We start from the raw sequence: 20705 nt of genomic DNA, 5'->3' as shown, positions 1-20705 counted from the left end.
GACGGACAAACACCAAACCAGTTCCACATCACTGAAGTTGCACCATTTTTACAAACCAATTCTGGTTCATCTGTTTCACTCAACAATCATGTGAGTAAGAAAACAAAGGCACTGCGCATGCGCGTTTTACTCATATTCTATCGCAATATTTCATTTTCCTATCGTTGCCTAACATTATACCGGTATTACCGTGAACAGTATAATATGACCCAGCCCTACTGCATAGACACTGTTACAGTAGTCAAATGTATCCGGGCTTATCCCAACCAAAAGCCCTGGATGACCCGGGAGGTCAGGCAGCTGCTGAAAGAGAGGAACATTGCGTTCAGGTCTGGCAACAGGGATCACTACACCGCAGCCCGATCCAACCTGAAGAGATGCATCAGAGAGGCGAAGGGGGACTATAGGAGGAGGATTGAGGACCATCTGGAGAGTAACATCAGCCGGCAGGTGTGGCAAGGCATCCAGCATCTAACCAACTATAAGATCAATCTCGGAGCTGAGGAAGGTGACCTGGCACTGGCAGAGGAGCTGAATATCTTCTTCGCCCGCTTTGAGACCATGGTACTGGAGATATTGGAGCCACAGCAGCAACACGCCGCCCACAGCAGCATGCGCCTCACCCTGGAAGAGCACGAGGTGAGGCGCATGCTGCAGGCAGTTAACTCGAGGAAGGCGGCGGGTCCTGATGGTGTGCCAGGTCGAATATTGAGGGATTGTGAGGAACAGCTGGCTGGGATTTTCACCAGCATCTTCAACAAATCCCTCGCACAGGAGACTGTCACACTCTGCCTGAAGTCCTCCACCATAGTCCCCTTGCCTAAGAAGCCCCACATCACCGGCCTGAATGACTACAGACCGGTGGCACTCACCCCAGTGGTAATGAAATGCTTTGAGAAGCTGGTCTGCAGACACATCACAGCAGCCCTGCCCCGCAGCCTGGATCCACACCAGTTTGCCTACAGAGCAAACCGGTCCACGGAAGACACTGTAGCCACAGTACTCCATGCTGCAGTAACACACCTGGAAGAGCATGGGAGCTATGTGCGAATGCTCTTCGTGGATTACTGCTCAGCTTTTAACACCATCCTTCCACACAAACTGGTGGCCAAGCTACAAGACCTGGGGCTTCCATACAGCACCTGCATGTGGATCAATAGCTTCCTCTCGGGCCGTAGACAGAAAGTCAGAGTTGGCCATCACACATCCTCAGCCCTGAGTCTCAGCACTGGCTCACCCCAGGGCTGTGTGCTCAGTCCACTGCTCTATTCTCTCTACACACACGACTGCCATTCTCGCCACCAGAGCAACATCTTTGTGAAATTTGCAGACAACACCACAGTGGTGGGGCTCATTTCCAAGGGAGACGAGTCTACGTACAGAGACAAGGTGGAGCAGCGGACGTCATGGTGTAAGGCCAATAACCTCCTTCTCAACACTTCAAAAACCAAAGAACTCAGACTTCAGAAGGAAAAAGGCAAAGATCCAACCACTATTCATTAATGGGGACTGTGTAGAAAGGGTGGCAAGCTTCCGCTTCCTGGGAGTCAATATAGAGGAGAACCTTTCCTGGAGTGTGAACACCTCCGAGCTGCTGAAAAAGGCCCAACAGAGACTGTACTTCCTGAGAATTCTCAGGAGGAATAACATCACACAGAGACTGCTGGTGTCCTTCTACAGAGCCACCATTGAGAGTGTTCTAACTTACTGCATATGCATTTGGTACACTAGCTGCACAGGGGCTCAGAGGAAAGCACTCCAAGGGATCATTAACACTGCCCAAAAGATCACTGGCTGCCCTCTCCCCACACTGGAAGTTCTACACAACATCCACTGTCTTAAAAAGGCCCAAAACATCATAAAAGACACCTCACATCCTGGCCACTCCCTGTTTGAACTGTTGCCCTTAGGCAGACGGTACAGGGCAATCAGTGCAAGGACTAATAGCCTCAAACACAGCTTTTATCCAACTGCAATAACACATCTGAATACTACAAAAAAAATGCCAATCACGCCACTCTTGTGTTAATCTATGCATGGTCTGAAACATGTATGTGGGAATTATAGCATTTTAAGTATTCTGTTTATTTTATTTATTGAATTTTATTGTTTTATTTATATTTTGATATTGTGAGGGATGATGCAATGATTGGGGACCATTCTTAATTTCGTTGTACCTGTGACAATGACAATAAAGATTCTGATTCTGAATCAAGTTTGAAAAAAAAAACAACAACTCTTTTTCTAACTTCACTTGTCAAAATTACTTCCAGTTTAACAGAGAAAGAGAGAGAGACTGTGTGTGTGTGTGTGTGTGTGTTGCTCACCTATCTCATCGATGAAGATGATTGTTGGGCCTAGTTTGGAGGCCAGTGAAAACACAGCAGCAGTCAGTTTCTGGGACTCTCCGTACCATTTGTCTGTCAGCGTGCTCGGCTTCAAGTTGATGAAAGCAAAGCCTGCCTCTTTTGCTGTTGCCTTGGCGATGAGTGTTTTACCACATCCTGGGGGTCCATACAGCAGCACACCTTTTGTGAAGACAGTGGGATTATGCACTAGATAAAAAATTGTCTGTCACTTCTTCCCCTTGTGTTCATTGCGTTTTTCACTTTTTATTATTTCTGATTTTCTTTCCTTCTTTCTTCTTTCACATTTTCCCTGCATTTTATTGATCATCTGATCATTTATGTTCAAGATTCACATGCAGTATATTGCATACATTATGGAGAGAATTTTGTTTCAAAAGGGTTGCAAATGGGGTGGGTTTAAAAAAACAAATTTTAATTGATTTTAATTTGAATAATCCGATATCGATTCATTAAATCCTAAAATCGATTTTTAAATATAAATGCATTTTGCCAGAAATGCCAGAATCTCAGCTTAAAGCTCAAAAACTATTTAACAACCTCCAAACAGTTAAAACAAGAAACATAAATGGATTCTGTAAAAAGATGTAAACATAGGACGCAGATAGTTTACCCGATGTTGGGTGCTGAAAACAGACGTCTTACAGATTCGGAAAATGCCGTGGTTTTTTTTATTCTCTGACTAAAATTAACTGAACTAGGAGCATAAATAGATCAAAACTAAAGTTTTAAACGCTGCACTGAGGTCTTGCAGCAAACGTGACCATAGATCCAAACTTAAATCTTATTTACAGGCAGTTTCTGACATGGACAGCTAAAGACCCCAAATTAAAATGATTGGATGCCCCTATTTGCTTTAAAGCTTATCTTGAATTATTTTATCTTATTTTGCTGATTGTTAGAAATAAAACTACCCAACAATAAAAATACCAAAAAATCACTTTTCCTGTAATAAATCTGTAATAACTATAGGGCCGCACATGTGCTGGAAAATCATATATTTTTATTAGTTTTCTACACTGATTTTACATCTATTTACATTTTCTACATGTATCCCTTGCTCTCTTTCTAATAAACTTCTTTTGTACCCTTTCCTAGTGTCCTTCTTCAAGCCCTGCTTCCAGTTGCAGTATATTAATGACTAACCTCGTATTGTGGATGGATTATCTCAGTTGTTCTCCTGACTGAAGTTTGAGCCGTTCCTGCCAAGCAATTGCATTTGTCCCTGACCACCAGAAACCCTCACGTTAACTTTTATTGAGTGGAAAAAAGTTGATGTTCATCCTCCAGCTTCACTGTGTTTATATTATGCTAACATAGCTGTGTCGCTAGCGATCACGTAACACATCATTATATACCAGCTAGTCCAACTTCAGTAACCCTACAAACGTCACTGCTGTTTAGTTTTCTGTCTTCATTTATGTTGGAAGTGATAGCAGAGCTGTACATTTCAGTTTTTTCACAAGTCCCTCAGTCAGAACATGGTATATCATGTTTAACTGAAAATAGCAAGCTAACTTCCTGCTAACTTCTAACTCTGTTAAACTGAATAAATTCTATTTTCATGGATGTCTGGATGTTAAACTTAATTGTTACACCTGGTAAAGCAGCAACATTAATCATTTTATTAAAGATGATGTGGCAGTGTTCATTTGACTTTGGGAGTTTTGGACCCAGATTACTCTGCAAGGCTCCTGATCACGGTAGCCATAATGCTCCGACAATCCATCGAGTGGTGCAGCTTCCTAGCTTACCAAAGTTGTACAAAAACATTTTTTGACAGATTTTTGAGCGCTGCGTACCACATAAAATTGGTTCAAGGTCAGTAAGCACAACCGGAATACATACACAAGGCGCAACCGGATTACGGATTACGCACTGACAATTTTTGAGAAAATTAAAAGATTTTAACTGTGCGGAAAATACGGTATATGAAAGGTATGGCTTAGCTGCAATGTAAAAGGATAGCATGGCAGCATCCTACTTACGATAGCATAAAGTGCATTAAACTCTGTAAGAAACTGAAAACAATTTGTATGCCTTAAATAAACAGTGAAAAACATCTACATTTCTCTGGACACACATACAGGGACACAAGTGAATCAACCCAAAACAAAGAGACCAGCACTGTGGTTTAACATGTTACATTTGATTCAATTGCACCCAGTCCAGTCTGTGACCACCCCCTTATGTGCAGACTTGGAAAGAACATGTCCTGCTACATCTTCAGAACAAAAGTAAACTTATAATCTGGATCTTGGAACTAAAGTCAAAGAATGTAAATGGTAATATAATCAAAATGGAAATGACAGGAAGCAACAAATGTTTATTGTTTATTAATTATATCCAATACAGATGTAATGTAATCATTAAAAGGTGAGCATCCTATGTAGATTTCGATTAAAGTTTCTGTGGGTGTCCTGATTAAGGCAATTTTGTATCCCATCTAAGAATAACTAAGGCAAAGGCTGATGCTAATGGGAATCCTGAACAACAAAGACAGTTTATGATTGCTGACCTTTGGGCGGCTGCAGCAGCCGGGATTTCCTGAACAGATGTCTTTTCTGAACGGGGAAGATCATTTTCTCCTTTAGCTCATTGATCACCTCCTCCAGACCTGCGATATCCCTCCATGTGATCTGCACACAGGAAGAAATCTGGATGGATATTGCCTGCTAGTGCTGATGAAGGAAAATAAACCCCACACTTCCTGTTTCTGTCAGTACTGGGTGCTGTCAGTTCTCTGTTGTTTATATTTACGGATTCAGTTTAAACAATACATAACGTTGTGAGATTATTCTGTTATCATATGTTATCTTATATCTGTAGTTAAAGTAGTTGAATTATGTTAACTGCTGTAGGTCATATAATATCCTTTAGTCTAGATTGTGTGCTGTGTATGTAGCTTAGTTTCCATTATATTGTTGGGTTAAAAGAATGTGACCATTTTTGGATTTGTTAGACAGGTGTACATTACCCTGTACCCTTGATCTGCTGTGAATGTGTTACACTGTTTCTTGACATGCCAGACTGCTAAATCATGAAGGGAATGTTGTGTGCAGAGGACCTTGTGCCGATAATAGAAGAAACAGACCACATTCCATACCCCACCTTTACAGAGAGCAGAAAAACAAGGAGCCGAGGTCATAACTTAGGCGCCGTAACAGAGAAAGAATGTGAATGTTTAGGCTTTTACGACTAGGTGGGGGCCACTAAAGGCTATAAGAGCTTGAGTAACCCGTCACCATTTTGAGACATGCTGTGACCCTCTGCAAGCATCTCTCCCGTCCGGACGTTCTTATGCTCTTAAGTGTTGAATTGTATGGAAATAAATGATTGTTGATTGAGCATTTATACACCGAGTATTGTCCTTCCTTCAGCCCAAAGATTAAAAGAATTGGGAGATTTTAACAACGTAAAGTGCCATTACCTGCATGGTCTGCGGGTCAACCCGGTTAGTGTCAATACACTGTTCATATGCCGACAGTTTAACATTTTTAGATTTATTTTGACCTGCCCTCGTTCTCTGAAAGACACAAAAGCAGAAATAAATCAAAGACTCAGCCTGTGCTCTATGTCAGGATCATACTGTCCTCATCAGCAGGAGACAATTTGTAAATAAAACATACAGGATGAAATATGTATACAGTAGGATGCAAAACTTTGGGCAACCTTGTTAATAGTCATTATTTTCGACCAACGAAGACCTGGAGACCTGGCTCTCATCAGTGGATAAATCTGGTCTTCCTGGCAAGTTTAACCCTTTAAGACCTACCATAGAACGAAGTCCGCCAGAGCTTATATTATATTTTTAGATGCTGTGGAGCCATTTTTGGGAGCATTTCAAGTTGCTATACATCAATACAACCATTATAGCCCAAACTTTAATAATATGTCTGCATTAGGTGCATAGTAATTACATAAATTGCAAAAAAGTGCAATAAACTACAAAAAAAATTGAAAATTGTTTTTGTTTTATTAACATATATTTCTAGTTAGAGAAATTTAAGAGGCTTATCCCTCAAAACTGTAAATACAAAAAAGTTGCACAAACTAGTTTCCCACCACAGGAAATTTATTTTGAGTGTCTTCATAGTTTTATTTTTGAAATACACCAATTTTTATATACTGCAGGAAAAACAAAAATAAATATTATACTGCAAATTTGCAAAATAACAGCATATGCATCAAAATAAACTATTTCCAGCAGTGCAATATGAGTCCTAAGCATCCCAGAAACGACACAGAAAGTCATAAACTCAAACATAACTTTTAAAAACACAAGTATAGGCTCATAAGGCCCCGATCGTAAAAAACTACATTTCCGCAAAATGACGTCACTTCCGGTTTCGGGCAGGTCATGGCGGACATGCGATAGTTTGCACTGATGGACGTAGGAAGTGTTACAAACAGCTGATCGGATCGGCAAAGCGTATTTCTGGAATATTATGTTTTTGTTGCTGCAAGCGCTTTTTATGCAGTTTTTGCAAAGCTATATGTGGAAGGAAACTGTGACCTAGGACAAGTTGATGGCATAAGATGTAAGTACAACTCCTCCGGTTTCATATGCAAAAAAAATTATTGTGCTAGCTTATGTGGTTGCAGTGCTACCGGGATTTAAAAATAGTTACGCAAAATGGAGCGTGTCCGCTCTGACCGGCTTTAAAGGGTTAAAGCCTGGATTTATCAGCATGGAATTCTGCCCCGGATTTTATGGCCCCTCTTAGTCTATGAAGTTCCCATCTGAGCAGTGGAAGGATTCGAGATGAGGATCAGCAGGTTTCAGTGGTTGGGTCTGCCACGAAGCCTGAGCAGCATCGCTCTGTATGGTCATAATAACAAACTGAAGCTCCCCTTTAGCAGCCTAAGCGAGGAGTTCATGGTGAGCCGGTCCAGGGAGCTGCTCCAATATCGGGAGTCCAGTGACCCCCGGGTTGCCCTGGCTGGGATAGAGGTTAGGACCGGATGGAAGTGGAGGGCTGCTGAGGTTGTAGACATTGCAGTATCAAGGCTGCAGCAAAGGGTGATGGTGGGTACAGTGGCTCAGTGAATAGCGGGCTTGGGTAGCAGTAGAACACCAAACTACAACAAGGCACAGGGAAAGGAGAAGCGGTCGCTGATCCTTGAGGAGGCGCGAGCAGGAGTCGAGGAGAAGCGATCCAGCCAAATCGTGCGATTGAGGCAGCAGGGGGCTTGGACAAGATGGGAGCAAGCTGTAGAGCGCAAGGTCACATGGAATGAACTGTGGAAATCAGAACCCCAGTGGATAAAATTCCTGATTCGGGCAGTATACGATGTGCTACCAAGTCCATCGAATCTCTTCACTTGGGGGAAGGTGGAGACACCAGGCTGTCCTCTCTGTCAGAAGAGAGGAACCCTGGAGCACATTTTAAGTTGCTGCCCAAAAGCCCTGGCCCAAGGGCGATACCGATGGCGACATGACCAAGTCCTGAAGGCCGTAGCGGGATCAGTCATAATTAGAGCACCTGCCCAGTTAAGAACAAGGTAACGTTTATAAAAGTCGGGGAGAAGCTAGCAGTACCATTCTGAAACACCTCGCCAGGCCTGTTGGCAACAGCGCACGATTGGGAGCTGGGAGTTGACCTGGAAAAGCAGTTAAAGTTCCCTGAAGTGGTAGCCAAGACAACTCTGAGGCCAGACATCGTTGTTACTTCAGTTGCCTCCAAGCAGGTAATCCTTCTAGAGCTTACTGTGCCTTGGGAAGACCGTATGGAGGAAGCCCATGAGAGGAAGAGGGCAAAGTATTCCGAGTTAGTGGAGGAGTGCCGGAGTAATGGATGGCGGCCAAGATGCCAACCCATTGAAGTGGGATGTCGAGGATTCGCGGGTCAATCCCTTTGCAGGGCACACAAAATGCTAGGCATCGTAGGGGCAAACCAGCGAACAGCCATCAAGTTGGCCACCAACGCAGCAGAAGCGGCGTCGAGGTGGCTGTGGATCAAAAGGGGAGAGGAATGGCATGTAGGGTAGCCCTACCTGGACACAAGCTGGGGCTTGATCAACCCTGGCAGGGTCGCCTGGGAGAGGGGGTCTGATTGTTGAAAGACCCGAAACCCCCAATGACCCCAAGTTACATCACTGATGATGTGTCCAGGGGCACCAGAGGGTGTATCATCAACTCCTGTATAAATCGTTGGTTGTTACAATAAAAAATGTCAGTTAAATATATAATATAGGAGACACACACAGCCATATTTGAGAAGTGAAATAAAGTTTATTGGATTTACAGAAAGTGTGCAATAATTGTTTAAACAAAATCAGGCAGATGCATAAATTTGGGCACTGTTGTCATTTTATTGATTCCAAAAAGTTTAGAACTAATTATTGGAACTCAAATTGGCTCGGTAAGCTCAGTGACCCCTGACCTACATACACAGGTGAATCCAAAAATGAGAAAGAGTATTTAAGGGGGTCAATTGTAAGTTTCCCTCCTTTTTTAATTCAAGTTAAGGCTCGAAGTGGGAGACCAAGAAAAATCTCGGATACACCGAAGCGACGAATGGTGAGAACAGTCAGAGTCAACCCACAGACCAGCACCAAAGACCTACAACATCATCTTGCAGCAGATGGAGTCACTGTGCATCGTTCAACCATTCGGCGCACTTTACACAAGGAGATGCTGTATGCGAGAGTGATGCAGAGGAAGCCTTTTCTCCACTTACAGCACAAACAGAGCCACTTGAGGTTTGCTAAAGCACATTTGGACAAGCCAGCTTCATTCTGGAATAAGGTGCTGTGGACTGATCAAACTAAAATTGAGTTATTTGGGCATAACAAGGGGAGTTATGCATGGAGGAAAAAGAACACAGCATTCCAAGAAAAACATCTGCTACCTACAGTAAAATATATGGTGGTGGTTCCATCATGCTGTGGGGCTGTGGGGCCAGTGCAGGGACTGGGAATCTTGTCAAAATTGAGAGACACATGGATTCCACTCAGTATCAGCAGATCCTGGAGACCAATGTCCAGGAATCAGTGACAAAGCTGAAGCTGTGCCGGGGCTGGATCTTTCAACAAGACAAAGACCTGAAACACTGCTCAAAATCCACTAAGGCATTCATGCAGAGGAACAAGTACAACTCTCTGGAACAGCTATCTCAGTCCCCAGACCTGAATATTATTGAAAATCTGTGGTGTGAGTTAAAGAGAGTTGTCCATGCTCGGAGGCCATCAAACCTGAATGAACTAGAGATGTTTTGTAAAGAGGAATGGTCCAAAATACCTTCAACCACAATCCAGACTCTCATTGGAAGCTACAGGAAGCGTTTAGAGGCTGTAATTTCTGCAAAAGGAGGATCTACTAAATATTGATGTCATTTTTCTGTTGGGGTGCCCAAATTTATGCACCTGCCTAATTTAGTTTAAGTAACTTCTCAAATATCATTGTGCTCATCTACTATATGATATATTTAAAATAAATTTATGATGCAAACAACCAATGATTTATAAAGGAAAATGGTGAAAATTATAGGGTGCCTCTGGGGACATCTCAGGCCCTCCAAGGTTTGGAGGCCTATCTCCCCCCACCACCACTTCCCCTGCCAGTGGCGGACTCCCTCAGACATCGGTGCGTTGGTGGTTCTTTGTGTCTGGGGATGGGCGTCCAGGTTCACACCGGCTCACTCCTTGGCGGCCGCTTATCGGGGCCTGGAGCCTGGGGCTCGCTCGGGCCACTTCGGAGGTGGGGTGCCCCCGGCCTCTCGGCCTGGGGCTCGGTCACTCAGGCACAGCTGGCTGCCGGCGGAGCTCACGGGCGCGTCACTGCAACCCCCCTGGCTTCTGCTCCGCGGCTGCTGGGTGAGCCCTCATCTGGGACTCTCCTCAGCTCTTTCTGGGACAGTGGTGCAGCTGCCCCTCTGTTGGTCTTCCTTGGTCTCTTGTGTTCTGGGGGCCTCTGGATGTCTGGAGTTTTGATCTCCTCCATACCTGCTTCATGCCCTGGAGGACGGGGCTGTGGCTCCCCCACACCCTCTAGCAGATCATTACATGAAGGAACCTTTTAAAAACAAGCGCACTCATGCTCACAGGTGTACACACGAGTGATCACACCCACAAACTACACCCTTTTTGGCTCCTACCTCAAAGCACACTGTGTTCTGTTGATCTTATGTGCTGCACAATAATGTTTAATATTTAGTATTTACTGTTATATTCCCATATATCATTGTGATGTTGTTTATTATGTTGCTTTCTTCTGATTGTTTTCTCTTTTTTCTTTCTCAACAGGTGATCCAGGTGATCGATATATGTATTTTTTGTCTGTTTGTTTTGTTGGTTTTTGTTTTTTGCCCTTCTCCCCCATCCCTCTTCTCCGCTGTTTTTCTTTCCCTTTCTTTCTCCTCTTTCTTTTCCCCAGTCAAGTCTGTCCCGTATTTAACAAGTAAAAATAAAATAAAATTAACAATAAAAGGTGAATCAAATAGACCATTACGGGAAGGCTGGGATGGTCCATTGGGTAAAGTAAATCTGTTGGGCATCTTTCTTCGCCTTTAGACAATAATTCTGATGGCAAAAGAGACAAACGGGACAGGCAAAAAAAAAAAAAAAAAAAAAAAAAGCAAAAGGAGAGAGGACAGATTTCTGGAACCTACAGAGTTTTGGTGACATCCTGTTATGAATGTTCATCTTACTGTAAAACCTTCCTGGCAGATCTGATTTTAAGGAGCTTCAATCCATTTAGTTTGGTTATGTGTGCTCAGACTGAGTGATTCAGAGTTTAAGTGCTTCTGTTGACTGGACAAGATGTTTTTAAAGTATAATTTTAAAAATGTCATTATCTTTACAAATAAAAAGAAAGGTAAAATTGAATATTCACTGAAATTATCAGGTAATACCTGCACATGAGCAAATCTGAGATTAAACATGAAGAAGAATCTTCTTCTACCTTAATGTGGATTAATTCTCAAGACAAAAACCTGTTGCAATAAATTTTGATTACTCTCACCTGCCTGTGAGGCTTCTTCTGCTACTTCCTTACCTGGTATAACTGGTATATGACAGTTAGGCCCACCAAAAGAATTGGGATCCCTCCATATGGCACAAAGCTCAGTCCCATTTTCACTTCAAAGATTCTGAGACACAAACAGGTTTACACAGACATTAATGTATAAAATGCTATCAAGAAGATGAATACAAACAGCACGAGCATAAGAGTTCACCACCTCAATCAATGCCTGTGTGAGTGTGGAATACAAATGGAAGACAGAAGTCTAAAAAAATGCTCATTCATCTAGAGTTTACAAAGTTCAGGAAGAAACTGAGAGAAAACCAGAAATCTGAAACTCACTCAGAATTTGGGATAAGATGCTTGATACTGACATTTTGACACTGTGTTAAGCTTACAAAGCACAAATCTTTCGAAACACTGGAGGCATTCCAAAAGTCCCTCCTATCTCCTCTTCCTAACCTCTTTTCCTTGGTCTTAATGAAAATGTAATTGAGGTCAAGTAAAGGCAGATGGGAAGATTGATATTAAGAAAAGAGAAAAGCAATGCTCTAAGACTTTGAACAACGTTACACTAACAATGTGATGCCGAATGTTGGCTGTATTGAAAGTACAATGTGCAGAACATGAACTACAAAATAGCTGTACCTTTACCCCAGAATCTTTTAACCATGTCATATAAATGAAAATATCCGGTGGAAAATATGTTTTCATTGCAAAGGCTGGAATTTTACACTAATATTTAGGTCCAGATTTAAATTATTTTGACATTAAAAAGCTTTTAGATTTACTAAAGAGACACAGTGCCAGTTTTGTGACAGAAAGTTATGAACAGGAGAATTTTTGAGGCTGGTCGAATTGCATATCCATTTATTATATTTAAATGAGTCGCACAAATTTGAACTACAAAGTCTGTGGCACACAATTTACTGGAAATTTCATGAAAAAATCATGTCTTGTGCGTGTTGTGGTTGTGTTGAATTAAAAAAAATTTCTTGTGGTTGTGATAGAAGAGCTACAAGGAGTTTTAATTTTTAGGAAGAGAGATGCAATCAGAAGAAGTGTGTAATCAATAGTTTACATGGATGGCTCGAAACTGTGGGGACATTGCCAAAAACTCTTCTCTCCTCATACTGAGTGTTTAGAAGTGAGCCCCACCAATCGTTCCTCAAAAATAATAAGAATTTACTCAAATGGATCTCATATTAACTGAATATTAACGTAAGTTAATTCGCTAATTAACACATTAACTCCTTGGAGGGCATTTCTATTCAATTCAATTATTTAAAGAGAGACAATCTCTGGATTTCCCTCTGAAAAATTTGAACACGACAATAGCGCCAAGTCATAGTTGCCTCAAGTCACCTGCTATTTTTGTGCAAAGCTAACTGAACAGTCTAACTTTTGGTTCTAATCAAGGTACTGAGCTTGAATCCGTTAAGTTGAAGATGAGCAGACGATAATAAAAATGAAATATCTCTTCTTCCTCCTACATTCGAAAGAATGTGAAACATAATTAACCAGGATGACAACTGAGATCAAAATTAGGTTAAGATATCAAAATCATCCCGGGACAGAGGATGTCCTAGCAAATTCTACTTAGTAACAAGTACTTAAACCTCATAATTTCAGTTTTATTACCGGTAATAGTCTAAGGAGAGTCCCAGATTTAAGCCCCCAAGTAAATCTGGGACTCTCCACCATTTGACCTTAGAACTGAAGAATCTTCTCGGATGAGAGGTGAAACGTCTTCAAGCAACTTAAAAAAGTCCAAATGCTTTTCTTTCCAATCTCCGTAGACTACAATGACCTGGATGACTGATGACTGATGACTGAGAACCTTCACAAATTACCAACTTTGTCACTTTGTTACTGCTATTTTTCCTTTGGTATCGGTGAAGAAGAAAAGAAAAAAAAACAACCCTTCAATATCGTACTGGATAACAAACACTTCATTTATAGCTGGAAAAATGCAACATTTGAACAGACTTATGTGAAGTTCTTCATGAGATTCAGTCCTTAGGATCCTCATACAATTGACAATTAATTTCAAACAGAAATTCACAAAGTATTCGCATATTTAAACATTCCATTCCATATTGTGCAGAAAGTGAAACTTTTACAAATACATATGCCATAAAGCTAAGATCTTGTTCACAACTGTCTCTACAAAACTGACACTGAGACCCATAGTTAAAACAAGACAACACGCAGTGGCGAAGTAAGATTCGTGTTTTGTAGTCTAACTGTAAGGTTGTTCTCGGGTTCTCCTCTTTTCCTAAGTCCATAGCAATCCTTATCAACAAACAAAGTGGAATATTATGTAGGAGGGACTTTTGAAATCCCTGTTTTGAATCACACTTCGGAGTACCTGAGCTTCATAAAGCCGACACACAAGCATCCCACCATAGTATTATCCACCGCACTATGGAGGCACACTCCACATACTCGAACATACTGAATCAATATAAAAAATTACTGTTCTTATTATTAATTAAAATAATATTATTTATTATTATTATTGTTTATAAAAAAAAAATCTCACCTACAGAGGCAAAACACGAAGACTTCAACAAACAAGTCCGGTAGAGAGAGGCAGCAGATATCGTTTTAGGAGAAATCACATGATTGATACAGCTGAGGTGTACATGAGTGATACATTTGTGACATGCCAAACGTGGGAGCTGCAATTTTCGATTTATTTGCATTCGTGCTGAGAGGAGGAGACTGTCTTTCGTGCTGTTGGCACAGTTTACGTTTTGTGCTCGTTTATCAGCGGGAAAACACAGTAAGGGAACTAAACGAGGAAAGTAAAACTAAATACAAAGCACAACAGAGAACCAACATAAAACAGGGAAACAAAACGTGAGAACACCCTTTAAAGTAAAGTGGACTTAACAACAACAGAACACACAGGAGGAAGGAATAAAGTGAAACAAGGAATATAAACAAACTATAACAATAGACAGAAACTAAATAGCAAAACCAAAACTAAGGAAGCCTGTGAATATAAACATAGACCAACCACAAAAAATCTGCTGAAGGAAAAGAACGTAAAACTGAAAAAACAAAAAAACAAAAACAAAACCCAACCAAATCACGAGTCCATGAGACCCATATAGTGGTAAAAACAAACAAACAAACAAACAGACAAACAAAGGCATGACAGGCAGTAAATTAATCTGAGAAGGTGCATTACAAAATAAATGGCCGGACCAGTGGTGAACATTGCAAATTAGCTTGCATAGACACATTAGTTGTGCCACTTCTTAGTGACGGTATCTTAGCTAACAACCCCAACTACAATATTCAACTTGTAATTGGCTAAAATCACTTAGCCTACTGGTGAGAGGGATGTTGCTAGCTGGCAGTTTTTTCAAGCGATGTTGAAATTTCCACATTCCGACACTTCAAATGCTTCAGGAGCTTTCAGCTCAGTGCAGTATCAGCACCACGGAAATCCATAGACTCTAGACAGAATTCACAATGCATTTTCGGGACTTTCAGGTCTATGGACCAATGTTTTCTTTTCTGATCAAACCAGAAAGCTTTAATGAGCAGCTGGATTTGTCTCTCTTTAACTGGCTGGACACAGAGGACATCGAAATGCAGCTGATTGAACTGGAAAGCTCGACTCTGTGGGGGTCAAGATTTGTAGGAAGACGAACGCAGCTGGAATCCACAGGTGTGCGTGCTTATGGAGCTTGCATTTTCACCTGCTGGACATCACTACCTGACAAGTTTAACTGTCTTCAGAACATTGCAGAGGCCTTATTGACAGTATTTTGCTCAACATTTCTGTGTGAGCAGATTTTCTTTCACATGAAGAGTGTCCTCAGGTAGCCGTCTGAATGCTGGACACTCGGAGACCTGTGTCTCTGAGTGGGAGACCAGAGATCACATTAACATGTGTCTCTAACATGTCATATTGGCCCAGTTTATTTTTCTTATCATTGTTATGAGTAGACCATAAATAACATTTGCATTTTCTGTTGTACAGTTCATTTGCTGTTATGGATAAAAAGTCTTTTTTTTTTGTTTCTAAACATCTGATAACTATTCGCTGACAGCTGAATAGTTATCAAATGGAATTCTATGAAGTTATTCTATATGGTGTGTAATTGTTAATATAGAGCGTTATTAAATTTATTGCTAATGCAATCATATAGCACATATAGCACTCATCATCAGAAAGGTTGCTGACCCCTGACATAGAAGGTGTCTTGTGGTGTGAGGTCCCTGCTTCTACATGATTATGTCATTATTCAGTTGAAAGGTACATTTATATATGATATACTATAACTTTTATAACTATATTTATAGTCTATTTCTTATGTACATTTTAGACCTAGGAGCAGAATTCTGATGTTTTTTTATTTAGGAACAGGCCTCTCTTCCTGACTCCATGTCTCTAATTATGTGACACACTGGTTTCGCTTTCTCTCACACAAATACCACCAATGATTCAATTCCTTATAAACCAGTGAATCGGGTTCTGAAGCAGTGACGTGCCAAATGAAGCTTCAGATGTCAGGTGACTCTGTTTGGACGAGCCACGGCTCGGCACAGTTTTTCTGAAGCAGTGTGTAGACACATGCACCGAAGCTTTACCTTCAAATGGGCTATCACTGGTGTGCAGTTTGTTCTGTTTTTTTTTTAAACTTTGTTTTAGTTAATTATCAAAGGAAACAAAAGCTGCCTTTTTAAATTAATCTTTTCTTTGACTCCTGCGTTTGGGTCCTACCCTTGCCTGCCAGACTGCTCACTATGACAACCTCGCTGTTGCATCTTTAGTGACTTTATCACAAGATTTAGCTGAATTTCATGTTTATCAAATGCCCTGTGATAATATTGACCTGCCTATGGTCCATATCTCATCTTAACTTGACAGCTGAGTAACTATCTGGTTTGAAAATATATTTCATTTAGCTGAACTTAGAAGCAGAAAACTAGAAGACTATTAATGCATTTCTTAAACTGTTGCTTCACATGTGAGTAAAATACAACCTGATATTATGGGTCCTGTTAGATTTGTATTGTTGATTGTCATTCATGCTTAGAAATATCTACTCATATATGCTTAGAGTTTTATAATCAATGTCATGTTGGTAGAGGTTTGATCCTTAGTAGTCTGTGGAGACTCAGTGTGCCTCCCAGAGAACTCTGGCATGCACACAAAACTTAAGGACAGGAGAGAGGTTATATCTGCTCTTACTGATAAATGGTAAAGACCCCCCCACACACACACACACACGTACACAACGCACAGGCAAGATACTCTTTGTTTGTATGTAGACGTCATATATTAATGAACCTATGTATACTCATGTAACCTCAATAAAAGCGCAGTGTTACGGGGGAGCGGACGAGAACAACTGGGGTCAAGCGAAGGAACGGCGTTTGTCCAGTTGGTCTCCCTCGTATACGAGAATCATAAAGAGCTCTGCTTGGTGTTCAATGCTTTTTGCTGTGTAGTTGAATTGTCTTGAACATTCCAGCGAATAGGCTTATGCTATGAACCTATCAGGTCCACTGTCAGACACCATAAGAAGATCATTTGTAACCTTCACTAAAGCTGTTTCTATACTGTGATGAGCTCTGAAGCCTGACTGAAACTCTTCAAATAAGCCATTCCTCTGCAGATGATCTGTTAGCAGTTTTACAACTAGTCAAAGGAGCTTGCAAAGAAAAGCGTCTGGACTTCTTTAAGTTGCTTGAAAGCAACTCAACAACTTAAAGAAGTCCAGACGCTTTTCTTTGCTTCAAGCAACTTAAAGAAGTCCAGACGCTTTTCTTTGCAAGCTCCTTTGACTACGATGACCTGGATGACTGAGAACCTTCACAGACAGTTTTACAACTACTCTTTCAAGATTTTTTGAGAGAGAAATATGAATGAAAACACTGATCAATGAAAAATTTTGTTATCTGCTGAGTTAAAACTTGCATCTATGCACACATGCCCGGATGCAGCAGCATTTACACAACTTCCAAAATAGAAGTATTGTTTTATTTTATACAGGAGCTTAGTGCAGCCAGTTAGTTCATCTGTTTTCAGGTAATCATTCTTCTGATTGCCTGCACCTCAGGTGAGTGGGCTTTTGTTCCTGACATGACATCATATAGTCCGGATCCAAGAAGTGAAATACTAATTACTAAAGGTTTAGGGCAGTCTGAGTTATTGGTGACGGGAATTACCTGTACATACACTGGCCTCATTATGAGAAACTTTGTTCACCAGCAAAATTGTGGATTTTTTCTTCCATATTTGAATAAAAATGAAAGCTTTCAGTTCAGTTTCCACTGTGCAAAATATACCTTAGTAAAAGTGTATTATTAACTTTATAGTTTGTTGCACATGTTCTGAAGATACAGGACATGTTCTAGCTTGCCCAGAGGGTCCATGAATTGTACTTAGTGTAGTTGGACCAGTTATAACCATTTCAACTATTTTTTTGTTCCTGTGTGTGCATGCATGTGTGTGTGTGTGGCAGCTAAGCTGTGCTGTGCATAGCCGAGAAGCTGACATATAGTAAATGGGTGATAGATGATAACAGTTACATTTTTAGTATCGATCCCACCGGGGTTCCAAGCAATCCAAGGCGACTGCAAAAAGGCTCAAGCGTTATAGAGCCTATTATTAATAAATGACATAAACGCCATAACAAAGAGGGTCAAGGTAGTGATGGGTAGATGAGGCCTCGTGAAACGTTTCAGCACATTCCCCAAACTGTATCGATACTGTGTCGACACAGTTTTGCTGTTTTGCTCCATACTGACACCTGCTGGACCTTAAATATCATTGCAGGCAACTTACTTTAGACTCACAACAGACACTGATTCAATGACCTAGTCATTCTTGTACACTGTAAGGTACTGTACTTTCCATGGAATCATTTTATATGTTTTACATTGCAAATATTGTAGACATCTTAAAAATATATTGTGAATGAAATTAAGTGAAAATTAAAATGAAAGTATTGTGAATATAATATTACCCAGTTAATGTAATTGACTCAGAGTTTATTATAAATTTTTTATCTTTGTGAGAGTAATTTTGTGGGTTTTTTTGGTGGCGACTCATTCCATTGGCAGATGCGGATGCGGTACCTTTTAAAGACAGTTTGGCGCGTTGGCAATGAGCGATACAGCGGCTGTATCGATCACGTGACTTTTTCTTAAAGCGACGCACGCATCAGGTTTCGCTCTGTGAGCTTGATACATGCGTCGGTGCGTCAGTGTTGCAGGACGCAGCACTAGTGTTTAGTGTCCAGGTGTGGAGTTGAGCTTTTGTTGTTGGTGGGTGTAAAGAAACTGTAAGTTTGCTTTGTTTCTTTGTTTCTTTTCTTTCTTTAACAGTTTGTCTTTAGGAACTTTACTGTTTATTCAGCTGATGTTTGATTTCTTCACACAACAAACTGTGTGTGTTTTTATTTCCGGTCTCTCCATTAAAGTCAGTGTGTGATGTTTTCCTGGCTAACATCAGCTGTGTGCAGCTTAGTTTCTGCACAAACAGCAGAAATCTGCTGCTCCATAGTTCACGTTAACGGACTCACAGCTGGACCAAAAGGGACGAGTGTGTCCGCCATTCTAAGCTACGTTCGTGTTTGTTTACATAGTTTGTACTTTGTGAGTCCACAGAGGACGCGGCGTACGTGATGATGTCACAACTCAGCTGCAGTGTTTTTCTCGCCTTTACCTCTTGTCACTACCTCCTCTATAATTTGTAAACCGTCCTTAATAATTGATGATCACCAATTTAAAGGAAAGGCATGCAATAATACATTTTTAAGGACAATTCTCACCAAACTTTTTTCTTTTCAACTAAAAGGAAAATATATGTTTAGAGATTATAATTCGACATTTTGACTAAATATCTTTCTTTTCCAATTCCTAAAGCAAAAGAAAATCACTTTAAAATTTTAAATGATATATATCCGTCCAATGACTATCTTCACAAGAAATTCAATATAGATACGAACGCATGCACTTTCTGCAATACTGATATTTAAACTACAGCATCTTTTTTTATTCATGTGAGAGTTCCAGATGATTTTCAGTACTGGTTAACCTCTAAAAATATTGACTGCCCTTCTCTAACCTTTCAAAGAATTAGATTTGGCCTATAAGCAGAAAAAAAAAGTAGAATTTGGGATTAACAACTTATTATAGTTGCAAAATTTTTCATTCATAAATGTCGCTTCTTGAAAATTATTCCGACCTTTGTTGGCTTTAAAAATGAAGTCCTGCTGTGGAAGGCTTCATTAGACAAGTGTAACTTAAATAAAGCTCACACCTTACTTGAATTTTTGATGCAGCTTTTCAATTGATGTAGCTAGATTGTATTTGCGTACTTTTGTTTTTACTTTTATATGATAGGTCACTTTATTGTACTTGTATGCTGCTTTATGGTATTTCTGACCTATACTGTTCTTCTATTGTTCTTTGTTCGATGACTGCTTTGTTCTTAACCACTTATACTGATACATAACTTTTTGTTGACATGTAAAATGAAGTGTTTGAGAAGATTAATAAAAAAAATCCTTGTTATTTTACAGCGCCGTTATTCAATCGGGGGAAGCTCTATGTTGAGGAGAAAAGCATGAATTTGTTTGTATACGGAGGTATCCATTGTTTAAATGTCCCGGGCAGTCCAAAAAGAGGCAGAGCTGTCGAGAAATGCTAGGAGCTAACTGGGCGCTAACTGTGTATATTATCAAATATATTGGTCATGTCCAAATTCATGGGCTGCATCCTCCTGAGGACCCGAATATGGACACCCCCATTAACTGTCGCAATGTTGGCAAAGAGAGGAAGTGACGTAGGATTTACACATGCGTGGTACTGATCGGGTTTCTGGTAGCGACAACGGGGTTGTCCAAATTCATGGGCTGCATCCTCCTGAGGCCGCATTTGTAGGCTGATTATGTCACAGCAACGCGGCGAAGACTGTCCAAATTCGTAGACTCCTCTGAATGCAGCCGACAAATGTGTCCTTCTTTCCCTGAATTTGATGGATGGGTCGGGTGTGTCCTTCGTGGCCCACCATATCCCAGAATTCATAGCGTGGCCCAGCTAATTCCAGTTTCCAACAATGGCGGCCACTACTAAGTTTTTATCCGATTGCTAAGTGATGAGGTGACGAATCCTACTTCCGGGCCAAAAGTAGTTTGCGTTTAATATGGCTTTTGTGTTGTTAACATGTTTAATGTTTTGTATTTTCTTCTATTTAATCTCAAAAAGCTCCTAAAACAGTCAGTGATCACTGTTGACCTCCCTCGGCTTTTATTACCGCTAATCATTTATTTAAGCTCAGTTTTTAAAACCTTAGGATGTAACTACAGCCCAGCCCATGCAGCAGTATATGAATGACTAAC

The 20705-nt window shown here is 40.7% G+C and overlaps 1 pseudogene across 1 annotated transcript in view; it reads right to left on the bottom strand.

Moving 5' to 3' along the window:
• The window catches only part of LOC308409260 (outer mitochondrial transmembrane helix translocase-like), a 43891-nt pseudogene extending 23650 nt beyond the window's left edge, over positions 1–20241 (bottom strand). The window contains exons 1-5 of the transcript in view: positions 20174–20241; positions 11332–11458; positions 5797–5892; positions 4885–5005; positions 2328–2528 (exon numbers count right to left, since the gene is read on the bottom strand). The product of the transcript in view is annotated as an outer mitochondrial transmembrane helix translocase-like (transcript). The remainder of the gene's footprint in view (positions 1–2327; positions 2529–4884; positions 5006–5796; positions 5893–11331; positions 11459–20173) is intronic.
• Between the last annotated feature and the right edge of the window lie 464 nt (positions 20242–20705).

This window comes from Rhamphochromis sp. 'chilingali' (assembly GCF_963969265.1).
Source record: "Rhamphochromis sp. 'chilingali' genome assembly, chromosome: 1".
NCBI lineage: Eukaryota > Metazoa > Chordata > Actinopteri > Cichliformes > Cichlidae > Rhamphochromis > Rhamphochromis sp. 'chilingali'.
This window is presented reverse-complemented; position numbering and strand designations above follow the sequence as displayed.